This window comes from Panthera onca, chromosome F2 (assembly GCF_046562875.1).
Source record: "Panthera onca isolate mPanOnc1 chromosome F2, mPanOnc1 haplotype 2, whole genome shotgun sequence".
Taxonomy (NCBI): domain Eukaryota; kingdom Metazoa; phylum Chordata; class Mammalia; order Carnivora; family Felidae; genus Panthera; species Panthera onca.
Genome location: NC_138356.1, coordinates 68,811,170 through 68,823,261, shown reverse-complemented (window position 1 = coordinate 68,823,261; position 12,092 = coordinate 68,811,170). Strand labels below are relative to the sequence as shown.

Below are 12,092 nucleotides of genomic sequence, written 5' to 3'. Positions count from 1 at the left end.
TCTGCAAACATGGGCCATTTGTCTCCTTGTGTCTTAACAGCTCTCTTGAGACATAATTCACATACCATAAAATTCACTCATTTAAAAGGCACAATTATTTTTATTTACAGATTTGAAACCATCCTTACAATCAATTTTAGAATATTTTTGTCATCTCAATTTAAGAAAAGAACATCGGATTTAGCTATCACCTCCCATCCCTTCCCCACCCACCATCCTTTCCAGCCCTAAGCAACCATTATCTCATTTTCTGTCTTTTTACATTTTCTTATTCTGGACGTTTCATATAAACGGATAATACAATATGTGGTCTTTTGTCACTGGCATCTTTTACTTAGTTTAATGCGCTCAATATTTGTCCGTGTTATAGCATATGTCAGTCATCCTTTCCTTTTCATGGCCAAATAATATTTCATTGTATGGATGTATCATATTTTGTTTATCCAAATATCCAGTTGGACATTGGGTTGATTCTACCTTTTGGCTATTATGAATATTGTTGCTGTAAACATTTGTGTACAACTTTTTGTGCATAGGGTTTTTTTTTGTTTTGTTTTGTTTTTCCCTTTGGCCATATCTCTAGGAGTGGAATGTCTAGATCATAGGGTAAATCATTTGAAGAAACTGTCAGACTGTTTTCTGTAGTAGTGACATTGCCTTCCCACTAGCAATCCAGAGGGGTTTCAGTTTCTCCACATCCTTGCCAACACTTGTTATTGACCTACCTTTTGATTCTAGGCTAGTGGGTTTGAAGTAATATCTCATTGTGGTTTTGATCTGCACTTACTTGATGACTAATGATCTACAGCATATTTTCATATGCTTATCAGCCATTTGTATGTCATCTTTGGAGAAATGTCCATTCAAATCCTTTGCCTTTTTAAACTAGGTTATTTGTCATTTTTATTACTGAATTGTAAGAATTCTTTATATATTCTAGATACAAGCTCCTTATCAGATACACAATTTTCAAATATAGCTATAGTCTTTAGGTTGTCTTTTCACTTTCTTGATAGTATCTTTTGAAGCACAAAAGTTTTAATATATTTTTTATTTTTTAATGTTTTTTATTCTTTTTTGAGAGACAGAGTGTGAGCAGGGGAGGGGCAGAGAGAGGTGGAGAAGAATCTGAAGCAGGCTCCAGGCTCCTTAGAGCCTGTGCTCTATCAGCACAGAGCCCGCCATGGCGCTCGAACCCACGAAATGTGAGATCACGACCTCAGCTGAAATCTGATCCTTAACCAACCGAGCCATCAGGCATCCCACAAATTTTTTAATTTTAATGAAGCTCAATTTATCTGTTTTTTTGTCTTGTTGCTTGTGTTTGGAGTCATATCTCAAATTCCATTGCCACACCTGATGTCATGAACATTTACCTCTATGTTTTCTTCTAAGAATCCCACAGTTTTAGCTCTTAGACTTGGATTTTTGATTCACTTTGAGTTATTTTTTATATAGTGGTGAGGTAAAGATCCAACTTCATTCTCCTGTGTGTGACTGTATCCAGTTGTCCCAGAATCATTTGTTGAAAGCACTATGCTTTTGCCTTTGAATGGTGCTGGCATCTTCGCCAAAAATCAATTTTCCATAGACACCTTGACACACAACTCTTATTGGAGTCACGAGAAAAAATGGATGAGGAGTCTTCCATAAATGGTATGCAGAAGGGTGGTGGCTCTTTTCAGTAAGAAACTGAACACAAAAGATGGGGGATTTATTAACCATCAATGTTTTCCAGGAATACAGAGCTCAGATAAATACAGAGCTGACACTGTCAAACCCTCCTTTTGTTCAATAAGAATGAATATAATAAACTGACCTAAACAAGTAAAAGACCAGCATAAACCTCCTGAGTGAGACGAAGCAGGATCTGTCTAGGACTTTTGTTGGTGTTGTTCCCGTAAAATAAGCTGGACCATCTGTTGAGAGGTTATAGCAAAGGTCAATTGTTTTAGAATCTTGAAGTCCGGACATCTTAAACAGGGTTATCTGAGATGAAAAACAAAAAATATCAATATAAAAGATGGAATTGGAGCACCTGGGTAGCTCAGTTGGTTAAGCGTCTGACTCTTGATTTTGGCTCAGGTCATGATCTCTTGGTTTGTGAGTCTGAGCCCCGACTCAGGCTCTATGTTGCCAGTGCGGAGCCTGCTTGGGATTCTCTCTCTCCCTCTCTCTCTTCCCCTCCTCCCCTCCCCCTATCTCTCAAAATAAATAAACATTTTTAAAAAATGGGGTGGCTCAGTCGGTCTGACTCTCAATTTTGGCCCAGGTCATGATCTCACAGTTCATGAGTTCAAGCCCTGCATCAGGCTCCACACTTATGCTGTGGAAACTGCTAGTGATTCTCTCTCTCTCTCTCTCTCTCTCTCTCTCTCCCTCTCTCTTTGCCCCTTCAGCACATGCTCTCTGTCTCTCTCAAAATAAATAAATCAACTTTTTTTGTAAAGATGGAATTAAAGCAAAGAACTAGGAGTCAACCTTGTGAGTCACAGGTTTAGTGGATTCCAAAAGGCTGGCGAAAGAAAATCTTTTGATTAAGCAGCACTTCTGCGGAAATAAATGAAGGCCACCCAAATGAGAACAAGCAAAGACTATTCAGAACTTGCGACCATATGGAAGTCAGCCACCATCACTTATACTTGGCAGAGACTCAAGGCACAACTTAGTGGACCAGCTGTATGGTGAAATAAAAGGGAAGAAAGACTAGGTACGCCCTGATAGGATGCTGTTGGCATGAAGAAATTAGAATGAGACTAACTCGAGTTAGGGCATGCTATTAGTTCCCCTAACTAATTAGGGGAACATTTTTTACTTTTTTTGGAAATGAGGGACAAAACTTAGGGAATCAGGTGGTTATTAATCAAGACCCGACCATTTGGGGCAGTTGCTGCAGAAATGGTGAGTTGGCCTGCCAGGCTGATTGCTACTGAGGCTGTGGATCAGAACTCTGTTTTTATAGTCTGAGAGTCTGGCCATTGCCTGTATGTACAGTCAGTCTCCCAGTTCCTCATTTCAATCATTAACTCACTTGCAAGAAGTTGGCCAATTCAGAGAAAGCTAGTGATCCAGATCTGCGCTGCTCAGAGATTGTTAGTCACCTCCATAGTCAACTGTACGCAAGATCTTCCTGACCTTTCAGTTGTTTTGTCATCATTGGGATCATCTGATGAGAGAACGGCTGTGTGAGAACATTTAAGACTCTGGATAGAATACAACAGTTCAGCATAATGATCGCATGACCAAAAACAAAAACAATTAATAGTCCCTATAAAATGCTTCAAAACAAATCCCAGTTGCCCAACCCAAGCCAAGAGAACAAATATCATAGGCCATGAGGACTAACTTTAGATAGCCAAATAGCATTCTCCTTAAGCAATGTATAGCCTGTTCCACCCTATTTTGTTAATCCAAGTACAGTAAGAACTATTAGCAATAGCACAAGTGCCATTATGACTAGCTTAAAAGAAATTTACAGCAATGCAATTGGCCACCAATGAGTAGACATGTCACTCATGCCAATGAGTTGAAAGTGATCTGTATTCCGTCTAAGCGAGAGATGGTATCATTAGTAAGTTATGCAAATTAGTGAGGTTTCTTACACCTTTTTCTACTTGTATGATTCCCACTGATGGGAATAGTATCATGAACCATGAATCAGTAATTCCTACAGGTAGTGTCCTGAATAATCAAGAGTGGCTTCATTTTTCAACCTATGTCTGAGTTGGAATTTCTAGCCATGGTGATTTATAGAATTAAGGTTTCGGTCCACAGACAAGCATTGGACTACTGTTCTTAAAGGTGTTAGTCTGAAACAAACAGAATCAGGAATCCTGGTTACAAAGAAAGTAGTACTTGGTAGGGACACGTGAGATCTAGGAGATAATGAGTTATATGTATCATGAGGTCAAAACTAATGCCTTCTATCAGTTGGGGTACATATTTGGGTTCCTGTTAATTTCTTCCAGATGGCAAGCATTTGGTCCATTGCCCTTAGAAAGTTGTGGGAAATAAAGTTTAAAATTATATAGGGTCTGACTGATTGCAATAATTGGTTCTTTTGCATACATGGACACTGATAAAGTCACAGGCTTATTTGTTTAAGGTCATTTTTCCATGTAAGTGCAAATGGAAACATCATTCCTGATAGTCTCGTTAGACCATTCCTTATAGTCTCATTTGGTGAGAATGGAATTCCTCAGAGGTTTTATAATGGGATACAGTGATAGATGGCATATCCGGCTGTCAGTAAGACCACAGGCAGTAGCTACTGTTTGAGATAGTCTAATGATGGCATTAGAATGAGTATGTTCTGGCCTAACAATTATATAAGGATGGAAAAAGGAGAGAAAGAGCCTTTATGTGTGAATAGCAACCAAGGATCTATAGAAAATAAGGATAATTATTAGTAGTAGATAGATAAAACAGGAATCAGACAGTCTTGGTCCAACACCCTGGGCAGAAACTATTCATTGTCTGAAGCCATCTGCTTGTTCCAAAGAGATTAGGTGAGCTGTTTCCTTCCAAAGATCATTTGTGTCTACAAGATCTCAGAGTATCCTCAATTTAAATTCCCCTATTAAAGTAACTTTGTAATTGTGCAGAATTCTGAATTGCTTCCTTAATTGTTAAGCGTGAAACCAAGCATTGGCTCCCTGGCATTTCACTGTTGTATTTGTTGCTAATAGTACCTGATAAAGTTCCTTCCATTGAGATCAAAGGCAGGAGATTTCCTCTGATGTTTCTTCCAACAGACAAAATATCCTAGCGGAAGATCATGAAGAGGTAGGTGATTCAGAAAAATGTTTTGGGGAGGTACCCTTAACCACTGGTGATAGAACTGGGTGTAATACAAGAGCCCCTTGTAAATTTTTTGCCATGTCACCATGAAGTAGGGTGGAGTCTAATATCAGAGATAAAATTCCCAAATGCATGGATCTTGCAGTTACCAATTCACAGGGGGATAATTGATGTGTCCCAGAGGGAGTGAACTGTAGAGCCGTAAGACCTAGTGAGAGTGTCTTTGACAAGAGAACTCGAGGATTTCTGAAAGTTTTGTTAATTTAAATTCAAGGATTTTCATCAGTCTTTTCAACCTTTTCAGAAGATTGTGGGTGATAAGAACAGTGTAGTTTATAAGTAAGGGTAACATCTTACAGAATTTTCTCACAAGGGTGTCTGGTAAGTGCACATCCTGATCGCTTGATATAAAAGTCGAGATGCCTCAGGCTGAAAACACAAAATCAAGCAGCTTTTTAGTGACCATAAGACCTGTAGCTTTTCAGCAAAGAAATGCTGCAGCCCATCCTGAATACAGATGTACAATAACTAAAAATATTCAAATATCATAGAAGTTGATGCCAGTTAAAATCCATCTCAAGATGTTCAAAGTCCCACTGAGGTCCTGGCTGTGTCTCCCCTTTACAGATTTTCCAGGATTAGGTTGTTGACAGGTAACACATGACCTGAAAATAACCTCAGCTATCATTTGAAAATTTTCTCACCTATGTTAAGATGATCAATTTGTCTGTAATGAGTAGTTTCATGAAGAAATGTAGTTAATATCCACTTGAATTTATCTGGTTTAACCACACTGCCATCTTGAGCACTCCAGAGATTATCTGAGTGAAAGATACAACCAGATCCTTCCTTTTCAAAATCGGATGCCATACGTTGATATTTTTAATGGCCTCTTTGAATCCTTCTAGAGATATATCCTTTGAGGGTTTCGGTAGGCTTATAACTTTGGTTAAGGAGAGTTTTTAGCATAATGATCTCCTACAGCATTTTCTTTAGCTTCTGTATTATCTCTTTTTACATGGGCTTCAATCTTTATAGTAGCCATCCCTCTAGGAAGTAGGAGGACATCTAAAAATTCCATAACTTGTTGTCCATTTTTAGGAGGATACCAGCAGAGCTGAGAACCCCCTTTGTTACGAAGAAGGCATCCCAGAGTCTTGTACTACTCCAAAAGCAGATCTGCTGTTCGTATATATACACATGTATTCTCTGATCATTAGCGAGTGGAAAAGCTCTAGAAAGGGCAGTTAAGTTTTGCCATCTGGGCTGATTTTACTTCAGGTAGAGGACTATATTCTAAAGAAGCATCTTCTTAAATTACTGATAGCATTTCCTGCTTGATAATCTCCAGTTTCAGTTGAGATACGCTCCCTCAGCAAATAATATTAGGTCAGATTTCTCAGTGGGATCTTTAATACATTGTGCATCTGTGAGGTACAGATAGCTCCCTAACTGAAGTAAGACAATCAAGCTGTTGCAATTCTTTTAGGAGCAGGAGAGTGGCATGGATTCAGGTTGTCTCAAGGGTGAAGAGTAAAGAGGAGAGAGTTAACAGAATCTCTTCAGAGGTTAATCAGTTGGCTGAAAAGTGTTGTGTGTTCTCAGTCAATAGTAATGTCTGTGTCGCATGAGGAACCATGAGAGTAAGTGGAGAGCCTAGAACTAGTTCAGCAGAAGCACTGGCGACTTTTGTGATGGCACCGATTACCTTAAGTCAAGAGGGAAAAAGCCTTTACAATAGGGTCAAGGGTGAGACAATAGTAAGCAACTGGCTTTTGATGATTCCCATGAAATTGAATTGAAACCCTAAGGGCTTCTTCAAATCGTTCATGCACAATTTAATGAAATGGCTTTCTAGTTAGGAATACCTGAAGAAGGAGGCCATTGAAGGGCCTTCTTTAGGTACACAAGGGCTATTTATATCTGGGCTCCCAGATCTGAGTCTCTTACCAAAGACTTAGACAATTCATAAAGACGTGTTGCAATCACAGAAAAGTTTGGTACCCATTGCCTGCAATTTCCAATTAAACCTAGAAATCCTCCCAGTTGTCAGCTTGAAAGAGGTCTAGGATAAATTTGGATAGTCTTTAATCTATCAGGAGAATATTTCCCTTTCTTACATAGGTCATTTCCTAAATAATGGACTGTATTGCGGAACATTTGTAATTTATCTTTTGAAGCATCATGTTCCTTTTCTGCTAAGGCTGAGAGTAAGTAAAAAATTCTTTTCACAAGCTTCCTTGTCCTCTGAACAAAGTAAGAGATTATTATGTTATATTATATTATATCAGAACTAAATCACAAGGGAAATTTGGATCTTATAAATCTTGATTAAAGACCTGGGGAAAAGTGGTCGATGGCTTCAGTGCACCCCTGAGGCATGACTGCCCAAGGATATTGTGGTCCTCCTCAGTGGAAGGCATGGTCTAGAGGCATGCTGAAAAAGGCAAAGCAAAGATCCTTTCAAATGAACAATGAAGCCAGAGGCGGTAGGCAGATTAGATGGTATTTGAATTGCATACTACACGGAAACAAAAGATAACAATTTTGTTGATGGTCTTGAAGTCTTGAACAATTTATATCTTCATCCATTTGGTTTCTTTTTTGGCAGGATGAGAGTGTAGCAAGGGCTAGTGCAGACTATGAAAAGATCTTTGAGAAGAAGGTTTTTAAAGCTAGGTTTGAGCTCTTCCTTTGTGTGTCTGGCCTCAAAGGATACTGGGAAAGTTAGGGTAATGGTTTGGTATGATCTATCTGAATTTTAATAGATTCACCTCCAATTCCATTCCAATTCTGATGTTGGCATTTTTAGTCCATAAGGTGTCAGTTATGATGTCAAGATTTTTATCAGAGGTATGTATTAAATATGACGGAGAAGGCAAAGGTATATCCAGAGCAGATGCAATTTGATTATGAATAGAGGAGTCCTCTGGAATTTCAATATATAGCTCCTCTCGTGCGCATTTGCAAAGTAAACATCCCCTTATTAACTTTGCAAGGGTGGCATCACAGGACAAAAAAGAATGTTTTTCAGTTAAGGACACAGGGTTACAGCTAATGGCTGCAGATTATTTGAGATACCTGCTCCTGTGTGTGCTATGTTTTCTCTGAGGAATGTGTTGAGAAAGAGGTAGGATTTAACATAAAGCAGTACCCATATCTACCAAGAATTAATGAGGTTGACCATCTATATTTATAATTCACTTTGTTTAAAAGTAGTCCAGACTATTGAACGCATTTTCCTTCCTTATTAATCTGAGTTGAGGGATTTTTTTCATTTTGGTTTTTCTTTTGTTAAGATGAGACATTTTTTTTTCCAGTGCCCCTCCTTTTTTTCTACAATATCTACAAATGTCCTTATCAATAGGTAGTGGTCTACTTAGCTGTTTGATCTTCAGGGCCCAAGGTTATTTTAAGTCTTGTCTTATTTTTATTCTAAAGCCATTTCAAAATGTTAGGTCAGGTGTTTTAGTTCAGATAAAGGGGCTATTTCCCATTCTAATTTCTTTCTTTGAATTAGGTGCCCAATCTCAGGTTCAGCAACATTGACAAAATGAGATGAAAGGGCTGCTGTTCAATCAACATCTCTCACTCCCACACATTTTTGGAAGATATTTTCTAGTCTATCCTAAAAAATATCCCATTGTTTCATCTTTACTTTTATCACATGGAATTATGGTCCAATGACCGTTTATTAAAAATGTTTTATGTATGGTGTTCAGGAGACTTTACCTAGCTTGCTTTTTGAGCTTCTTTTTGAGCCTCAAGCTTAATGTGAAAAGGGGGTTCTTATAGGTCCCTTATTGGGTAGGTCCAATCAGCATTTGCCATACGGGAAGTAAGCATCTGAGTTTCCAACCAACATGTGTACAAGTTGAATTCTAAAAAATTTTTATGGGTATTTGCTGGTCTTACCTAAGTTTAGAGAAATCTTTAGAATTCTAAGAATTAGAGCTTGAGTGCAAGGTTTAGATTCTATAGTTCCCTGCATACCTAGCACATGAGAAGGATGGATTTTTAGAGGCAACTGGTTTTGGTAGTTTTAAGAGTTGGGGAAAGGGTCTGGACAAGCAGATGGAGGTGTCGACAGAGGAAAGAGATTGAAATGATAAGAGGGAAAAAGGAGAGTAGGATATAGGGAAGCAGCTGAAGGACAAGAAAGAGGATTGACTAGAGAAAGTACTTTGTTGTTCCTTAAGTTTGTCAAATTCCTCATAGCCTTGGCCAAAGAAACTTTTGGTGAAGTAATTTTTTATTTAAACTTTGTCTGGAGGTCTCTGTGTACCAATCAAAAGATGCTGCCCGTATGTACTGAGAAATCGTATTCCTTTCTTTTCTAAGGAACCTTTCAAATGAACAATGTTTTGAAGTCAAATGCCCCAAGTCAAATGCCCACTAAAGGCTTAATTCATACTTGGGAAAATTACAACATTTGGAAAGATAAGTACAAGAGTAAGGACTGTCTTGAGAGTGGATATGTGAAACAAGAGTTTTCCCAGAAGAGGAGATGATTTAGATTTAAATGATCCCATGAGAGCTGCCAATGCTGGTAGAAATGAAATGTGTGTGCAACGCATATTCCAAAACCCAAACTCATGATTGGTCACCTTCAAACACAGACTCGACAATGTGTGCCCTCTGGCATGTGGAATATCAGAGAGAATGCTCTCTCTGAATCAAAAAGGGGGGAAAAAGCCCAAAGGACAAAATCTTGAGATGGAAAGAACCTCATCCAGTTTTATTGGGTGACTTACAACAAAGTTTGTCCAAATGGGCAGTTCTTGTAAGAATGGCAAACTCATTGGTGTGTGAGGCTGCCATGAAAAATATGCTCCGAAGGCATATGCCTGTGTTCTACCATATGATTCTCCTTGTGACCTACAGCACTTTTAGACAGCAACCCACGGAGCAGTAACACAAATGCAAACAAAAAGGGATGAAAAGAATGGCTTGATTCCACCAATGATACAAACAAATGGCACCAATAACAAAACCTGGCTACAAAACTCAGAAGAAAGACCAAGGAACTCAACACGAAGGGTAGAGTTCAGGCCTGTGATGACTTACCACGTCGTTGTGGACTTGATGAGCAGTGAGCAGTGAGGCACAACAGGTTCTGGGTGCCTGGTCTAAGACTGGAGGCCACGGTGATGGTCAGTGCCAACTGTATTTTGGTGGAACTTCCAAGAAAACTGTGGTAAGAAATGAAGATCACTCAAATGAAAACAAACAAATGCGGTTCATTCAGAACTTGCTATAGCAAGAGAATTACCACCATCACCTGAGATGGGCAGAAACTCAAATGCAGGTAGAGTTGTGGAAAGCTCTGGAGTGGAAAACAGGACGACCTTAGGTGAATGCTAATTAGAGGCAGTCGGCTTTCAGAAGCTAGAGAACTAACTAGAAGTGGACCATCTTATATGATTGACTAGAATATATTTGTTAGACATAGAAGTTAGAAGTGAGGGCAAAAATTAGGGAAGCTGGCAATTATTGACCAGGTCCTGATTTGGGACTGATATTGAATAGGTTATATTGGGCTTCTTAGACTAATTGCTCTAGAGGCTGTGGGTCAGAGCTCTATTTTTGTACCTGGTCTGGTGATTGTATATTCAGTCTCTTACCACTGACTGAGTTTTTTGAAGCTGAGATGTCAATTGTATTGGTGGTGGTGTCCACGGCATTGTTTCTTCTCCAATAAGGATGGATGGCTTGAGTATTTCGCCACACTTGCTTGGTAGTGCAAGCAGCGGCCTATGCATGGAAAGAGCTGGACCATGAATGATCAGGTGGGATGATGAGTCCTTCCAATCTTATAAAAAGTCCTTAGGCTTCAGCTTGCAGTGACTCTTCAGATTTTGGAGGCAAAGACCAGCAAAGGCAATTTCAGAGTCCCAATAAAAACCTGGCAATCGGTTTGTAGTTCTCATGACTCCAAGTCAAGAAGGAGGCAGAAAAATGGGAAAGTTTATTTTGAGGCTAAGATTAGTTTATAGCCAAATATTGAAGGAAACTGTAAGAACTGAAAATCTGGTTAAGGGTTGACAAGTTGTGCAAGGTGAGAAAACACAGTGCAATTTAGAAGTAAACATCAAACTGCTTTTTGCACAGGGAAACAGAAAGCTTAGTTACCAGACAAAACAAAGTTTCCAGATAGATCTGCAATTTACAGAGGTGCAAAATAGCTCAAAGGCAATGAATAGGGCCAGAATCCGGCAATCCAAAAGAGCATGCTATAGTTTCCCATTGAAACACCAAAGGCTCTCTACAGTCCCTTTCCCCTCTTGATCAAAGACAATCTCAAAGAAAGATGACTCTTGGTCACAAAATAAGGCTGGTCTCACTGGAGGTGGCCTGGTTATTTACATAGATGCAGCAAGAACGACGTGGTACCACGTAGGTCTTATACTGGCTTCTCTGGACGCTTTCAGAAAGAATCTCAGATTGGACTTTCCAGAGCCTCTTGAGGCTAGGAAGCCGAGCCAAACCTTCACCATCATTTTCCACCTGCAGTACCTAGTGATTTGGTGGGCATTCCTCTCTTCCTGAGGTCCTCAAAATAGCCTAGGATTCCTGAGCCTGCCAGGAAGTGACCTTCCTTGCTCACCTATAAGGCTGGGAACCCTATAAAGCCGGTTGCCAGGCCAGTTTTCCCAAGACGGACTTTGTAAGCATTGGCCCATCATGTCAACCTTAATTGCTGAAAAGCGTCTGGTCACATCTGACGAAACGAGCGTCATTCTCAACTGTGACATTATAGGCAGAGCCAGCCTTGATTAACCAATGCTTCCAGTTATGTCCTATTAACAAGGTGGACAGGCTCTTACTGAATCTATGCAAATAACTACAGTGCCACGAAAACAGGGATACTCCACGAGACTTCCCAGAATTTGGAAGGGTGAGGCAGGGCAGAGAAGAGGAATGTTTCCTTTGTGTTTCACAAGAGCACAGTCTACTAAATTGTTGTGAGTGCTAGATAGCTTGAGAGAAGAGAGAAAGTGCATCCTTACATCCAGAAAATAGAACACGAGAGCATCAGCACTGTTCCAAACAAAGCCCATAATCATGAATTATCAGTTCATTCAGTCCTGTGTAATAATTCTTGTTCCACTTGATCCAGGGTTAGTAGTCTCAGGAACACATCTACTTCTTGACTGGATGTCTGGAACTCCTGACTCAGTCCACTGGTATGATCTCATAGTTAAACAATGCCATCGGAAGCCTGCACCCAAGAGTATCTGGCAGAGTCTCCAGGCTCTTAAGACAATCCTTTGTTAAATATGGAACACTCT

At 39.6% G+C, this 12,092-nt stretch overlaps 1 long non-coding RNA gene across 2 annotated transcripts; it reads right to left on the bottom strand.

Moving 5' to 3' along the window:
• Positions 1-1,877: 1,877 nt before the first annotated feature.
• On the bottom strand, positions 1,878-12,043 carry LOC132664508 (uncharacterized). Of its 2 annotated transcripts, XR_009603723.3 has the most exons (4): positions 10,425-12,043; positions 9,868-9,992; positions 3,032-3,166; positions 1,878-1,989 (listed from the first exon to the last, which is right to left on the bottom strand). It is a non-coding gene; the product is annotated as an uncharacterized LOC132664508 (long non-coding RNA). The 2 variants fall into 2 exon arrangements; XR_013553579.2 differs by lacking the exons at positions 9,868-9,992; positions 10,425-12,043 and adding an exon at positions 4,692-4,784.
• Between the last annotated feature and the right edge of the window lie 49 nt (positions 12,044-12,092).